Here is a 6,805-nt window from a genome sequence, read left to right on the forward strand (position 1 = left end):
TGATGTATATATGACATATATACATATGTGTATATATGGTATATATATATATATATGATGTATATATGATAGTCTTACTAAACTAGTACCTTAGTATGATAGCATAGTATAAGACTAGTACTAAAGACTAGTCTAGTAAGACTATCATATATATCATATATACATCATATGGTATAGCTCTCAACCATACTAGAAAATTAGGAGTTAAAAGAGTACAGCAGTCTCAAGGCTATGGGAGGACCGTAACACACCAGGAGATGGGAGGCTGGGATCTGGCTCAGCCTTTTGAGACTACGTGGTCAGCAGAAATGCCAAGTAAACACAAGCAGGATCTGCCTTAGTATGAAAAGTATAATAATGTTAGAGACTTTCCTAACTGATAAGGATAAATTTCAGGTGGTGAGGGGCAAATGCATGCATAGAATAGTTGCCGAAGTAACCCAGTTACCTCTGCCTTATTAGCCATGCCAAGGTGGAGACATAAGATGGTAATCAAACAAGCAGCATGTGAAAAGGCATAATGAAAAGGGGTGCAAGCATGACTAAAATCCCACCTCTACATGTGATGACGTCAAGAGAAAAGGCTCCTGCCTACCCTATAGATGCCTCCTGTCAGCATGTGAATCCTGACCCCCAGCTGCAGCCACCTCTGGCTTGAGCAGAAGTCCCTAATAAAGTCTTGCCTGTTTTTAAATTCTTTGGTTCAACGTTTATTTCTACAATTCTGGATCCAAGAATTTGAGTCCGGGAATGGTTTCACCAGAGGTAGATGTGACAGTATTTTGTGGTGAGAATCAGCTAACCTGCTTAGAGTCCCCAGTAAGCATGGTACCCAAATCCTAAACTGCCTGTCATTTTGAAGGGAATGGAAATAGATTGCTGGCTCTCTGGACCTTCAGACTTTATTATTTCAAGGACAGGTGCAATATTTCCGCCTGGTCCACACAACTTGCTCAACATTCATTTCTCCAAAGGGTAATTCTTTCCAATATCTATTTTGCCAATTATAAAAAGCCTTGGGTGTTCTGAGACAAGGCCCATGGGAATGTGAGTTTCTAGTTAGTCTTTCAAAGGCTAACAAACTACCTTGGATATCATAGTATGATTCATCGACTTCAAACATCAGCTAACTGCCCCTAGAATTTACAATAAAACTGATACACACTGTCTAGGCTGAACAATTTGAAAGCAACTGAGACACAATTTGACAGAAGTTAGCAGGGAAATCCAATCTCGATCATGTGGTGGAAGGAAGGGCCGTGGAGATTGTACCTCTCCTTTCTCTTTTGATGCTCAAGTTTATGGCACCCAGGAAACTTGAAAAGGGTTTCTGGATCTTGAGTCCATCCTGGTCAGCATCGAGATGTTCATTGGCAGAGTTGCTTTGCTCATTTGAAGGCCACTGCTCATGGCATCCATATCCTCTGTGCCAAACCTTCACAGAAGTTCCTGGTTCCCAGCATCATGCTGACAGTTATGGCAGAGATTCTCCGCAGGGTGCAGTTCCTTGGAGTCTAGTGCTTCCAGAAGTCTCTTTCTCTCTCTCTCTCTCTTTTTTTTTTTCTCACAGCTTCTGTTCACTTCCCTCAGGACAACCTAACTCTATGTCTCTGTTAGCCTCCACCAGGAGCAGCAAACCTGAGGCTAGTGTTTGGACCTACGATTCACATACAAGGTTTCAAACATTTTGAATTTGAGGACAATGTATTAAAAATTGGAAGATTTCACAAACAAACAATTTGAATTTCTGGCTCCCCACCCCCTTCCACATTGAAAGCTCGGCAGTGTTAGGCATAAAGATGGTGTTGGTTGGAGCTGAACAGTGGCTGCCCCTATTTAGATGTGGTATGAACTCTGTTTACTAGTCTCTACCAATCCCTATGGCCCCTTAAACTGAGGCTGACTATTCATTGGTGTTATTTATCACATGTGTCCCATTTCTTAACTTACAGTAAATAACGAAAAGAAATATTTTTATATCTGCATCAATAAAAAACTTTTTAAAAAAAGTCTTGTCTCTTTCACTAATGTAAATTATGTGCTTGCCCTTAGAGCATCGGGACTGAGACCCTTGGTCTAGACTTGTGAAAGTAAAAGCCTATTGCTTAGGGCTGGGGTTGTGGCTCAGTGGTGGAGCACTTGCCTAGCACGTGTGAGGCACTGGGTTCAATTCTCAATTCTGCATATAAATGAAATAAAGGTCCATTGATAACTAAAAAAAAAAAAAAAAAAAAAAGAAAGAAAATAGCCTATGGCTTTGAGGAAGGGGAGCCCAAACTTCCAGGACACCAAGTTCTAGAGAGCAGTGGGTCTCAAACAGGGACAGTTATAATCTCCAGAGCACTTTTGGAATTGTCTGGAGGCCATTTCAACTGCCGTGACCAAGGAGTTATGGCTGGTGACTAGTGGGCCTCAGTTAGGAATGATGCTAAATGTCCAGCAGCACTCATGACCACTCTCACAAAGAATCATCCAGCCCCAATGTCAAATGTGACAAGATTGCAAAACCACGTTCTAGGGGGTGGATTAGAGGTGCAAGATGGAGAGTAAAAAGGTTCTCAGCCATTCCTGGGAAACAAGACCCCGTTATTTTTTTATTCAGTTTAGATCACAAGTAGATAAATGCCCAGACTATGGGCTTCTTTGTAGGACAACTGTCATTTAAATACATAAATTCTGACAGTTTAAAGAAAAGATCCCCCACCCCCCAAAATCAACAAACTATTACTTAGTAGTGTGAAACGCTTTGATCTTGAAAAAAGACTGATATGTTGCCCAGACTGACTGATTGCTGCTCCCTTCTCAGAGCCATCAGACTTGGCTTCAAATCATTCCCAGAAATCAAATTGCTTTCAAAACCAATGATTTACAATGATTTGCCATCACTGAGGATATTTAAAGTAATATGATACATATTGTAGTGAAAACTTCAACTTTAATGGGATTTTCAGTATGAAAGGCTAACATAAAACTGCAATAACTTTAATTCACTGAGATTGGTTAGATGAGGAAAGCATTTGTATTATTGTAAGACAAGAATTACCAATTATTTCTAGTTCTCGCTCTCTCTCTTTTTTGCGGGGGGCAGGTGGCGGGGTGGGGGCGGCGCAGGGAACAGGGATTGAACTCAAGGTCATATTTGTAGCCCTATTTTGTATTTTATTTAGAGACAGGGTCTCACTGAGTTGCTTAGTGCCTAGTGTTTGCTGAGGCTGCCTTTGACCTGGTGATCCTTCTGTCTCAGCCTCCTGAGCCACTAGGATTACAGCCGTGCACTGCTGCTCCTGGATTAGTTCCTGTTTATTTATTTATTTATTTAGTTAGTTGCAGACGGACACCATACCTTTATTTTATTTATTTATTTTTATGTGGTGCTGAGGATTGAACCCAGTGCCTCATACATGAGAGGCGAGTGCTCTGCCACTGAGCCACAACTCCAGACCCTAGTTCTTATTTTTTAATCACAGAGTTTCTTGTTTTTTGTACAAGCATATAAAAACAGACATTTTGTTATGTAAATTTGATCCTGCTCATGTTTTGATTAATTTTTAGATATTTATCTGTGTTCAATTACATAAAAGTTATTATATGAACAAAGAAATGTGAAATAATCACTGAAAAAATTTTCAAGTGACCTTAGCATTGTCAGAACAAATGTATAAATTTCTCAGATAAGCAGGTTGAAAAGAACAATAAATGTTTGTTTTAATGTTGTTATGGTTAGGGCCTTAAATGTGCTCCTAAGGCCCATGAGTTAAAGACTTGGTCTTGAGCCTGAAGAGCTGTTGGGAGGTTGTGGAAACTTGGGGAGGTGGGGCCTGGTGGAAAGAAATAAGGTCATGGGGGATTTGGGGTGCCTGGCCTCTCTCCTCCCTCTCCCTCCCGCCCCCCTTTCCTTTTTGCCTTCTGGCCATCATGAGGTAAGTAGACCTCTTCCACCATGAACTCCCTACCATGATGTTCTGCCCAGCCACAGGCCCAAAGACAACATAGCCAGTCAACCATGGAATGAAACCTCTGAACCCCCGAGCCAAAATACACCTTTCCTCCTTATAATTATCTCAGGTATTTGTCACAGAGATGGAACACCTGACTAACACAACCGTGTAAGTTTCTGATACATTTCTCAGTTTCTAAGCATAAGATCTAAATTCCATCAAAAAAGTCAATTGAACAAATGAATTAATGACTTCCTACAAAAATAGACTTAAGGACACTTTTAATTTTCACAATATAGTTTTTCACCGTGCTTTCATGTAGATTGCATCACTTAATGATTTGGCAACTCTTTAGACAAGCATTATTTCCTTCTTCGAGAATAAGACATAATGAATAAGCCAAATCCCCAAAACCAAAGGCCAAATATTTTCTCTGATAAGCAGATGCTGATCCATAATGGGGCAGGGAGAGGGAGAGAAAATGAAGGAACTTTGGATTGTGCAGAGGGGAGTGAGGGTAGGGGTGGGACTGTGGGATGGGAAGGACGGTGGCTTGAGACGGACATTATTACCCTATATACTTGTATGACTACACTACTGGAGTGACTCTGCACCATGTACAGCCAGAGGAATGAGAAGTTGTGCTCCATTTGTGTACAATATGCCAGAATGCATTCTAATGTCATATATAACTAATTAGAACAAATTAATAACATAACAAAGCCCAAAGCCTGCCTGACTTCAAGGGGCAGAGCTTGGTAGTGGGGGTGCTAGCCGTTTTAGTGTGCTAACTTTTTTATTTTAGCATTTTTTTCTTTTCATTAGTGCAGTATAATGACACATGGTAGTGGTATTCATCGTTATATGTTCCTATAGCATACAGTATAACAGTATAACAATATACCAATTTCATTCCCCAGTACCTCCCTTTCCCTTCTCTCCTCCCTCCCCCAGGTCCTCTTCCTTTACTCTCCTGGTCTCCCTTCTATTTTCCTGAAAGCCCCCCTGCCCCACCACTTTTCTCTGTAGCTTCCACATATGAGAGAAAACATGTGACCCGTAACCTCAGTTTGGCTTATTTTGCTTAACATAATGGTCTCAAGATCCATCCATTTTCCTGAAAAATGAAATAATTTCATTTTTCTTTATGGTGAATAAAACTCCATTGTGTATATATTATATATACTACATTTTCTTTATCCATTCATCTACTAATGGACACCTAGGCTGGTTCCATAATTTGGCAATTGTGACTTGTGCTGCTGTAATATGGGTATGCACGGACCTCAAAGAAGCCCAAAGCCTTGCTGACTTCAAGTGGCAGGGCTTGGGGGTGCTAACCTTTTTCAGTTTGCTAACTTTTAAAAATATATTTTCAGTACTGCCACATTGATCTACAGGCTCAAAATCCTAGCTGCCTTTTTGTAGATATTGACAAGATGATCTTAAAATTCAAATGGTTATCCAAAAGGGCCCAGAATAGTCAGAACAATCTTGGAAAAGAAGAAAAAAAGTTGGAGGAATCACACTTTCCAATTTCAAGCCTTCTTAAAAAGCTATAGTATCAAGGCAGTGCGGAGCTGGCACAAGAATAGATCATTGGAACAGAATTGAAAGTCTTAAAATAAACTCTTAACATTTACACTCAATTAGTTCCAAGGCAATTCAATGGAGGTGGGGTAGTCTTTTCAACAAATGGTCAGGGACAACCAGATAATCACATGCAAAGGAGTGCCCCTACCTCATGCCATACATAAAAATTCACTCAAAAATGGATCAAATACCAAATGGTATGAGCTAAAACTGTGAAACTCTGTGAAGAAACTATAGCCATAAATCTTCATGATCTTGAATTGGAAATGAGTTCTTTGATATGTCACTTAAAGGATAAGTACCCAAATCAAGAATAGAATATTTTAGGAGCCTTTCTTCAACAATATAAGTTAGCATTTTCTGCCTATCTGTTATTTTAATCTTAAATACCCTTTTAGGTATGTTAAAGTAATACTTCAGTTAGCATCTCTGCTTAGGGCACAGGGAACTAGGAGGTTAATGTCACAGGCTCATCTCTGTATGAACCAGTCAGCTATGCTGCTCAGCCCATTCTCTGACCTGCTCAGCCCAGATGCCCTAACAGAGATTAAAACTTGGCAAGCCTCTTTTAGATGGTGGTATCACAGTGTTCTGTCCTCTGGGTTCTCTAGGTATCACCTCTTTGGGCTCCAGCAAAATCCCCATTCCTACTCTCTCAACCCCAAGGAATGCTAGAGACGCTTCCAAAGAGCTTTGGCAATATTTGGCAGATGAAAATAATAAATGCCAGCCAGGACTCCATTTCGCATGAACTCAGACTTGAGATAATTTTATCATCTCAACACTATTGCTTTGTGTGTGTGTGTGTGTGTGTGTGTGTGTGTGTGTGTGTGTGTTTTCTAATTAGTGCTTTTCTATTGCCTGTTCTTCCCTGTTTTCTTGAACAGCCAGGAAACTGAGCAGGGCAGCCTGAAGGAAGACCTGCTTCCTGCCTTGAGTGCTTTTGGTAAGGAAAAACCTTGTTCCCAAGTTCCTGAGTGCCTTGGGGGCTTCCAAAGGAGAGTCTGTGAGAGAATGACTGCTTGGTGATTGAGCCAGCAGATGTTCTCCAGTGCAGGAAAGACCCTGTCTGGAGCTTTGTCACCTTGTTAAGAGGCAGCTGTTTGGTGAGGGACAGAAGGAAGGAAGGAACACGGTTCTCCTTCCCCAACTGCACCACAATGCTTCCCAGGCAGGGCTTTCTCCCGATGTCCAGAGGTCCAGAGTGACTTGATTTCAGGAGTCAAATGCATTTATCTCATGCTTGTTAATTTCAAATTAGACAAATAATTATG

This window comes from Callospermophilus lateralis, chromosome 16, assembly GCF_048772815.1.
Source record: "Callospermophilus lateralis isolate mCalLat2 chromosome 16, mCalLat2.hap1, whole genome shotgun sequence".
Taxonomy (NCBI): Eukaryota; Metazoa; Chordata; class Mammalia; order Rodentia; family Sciuridae; genus Callospermophilus; species Callospermophilus lateralis.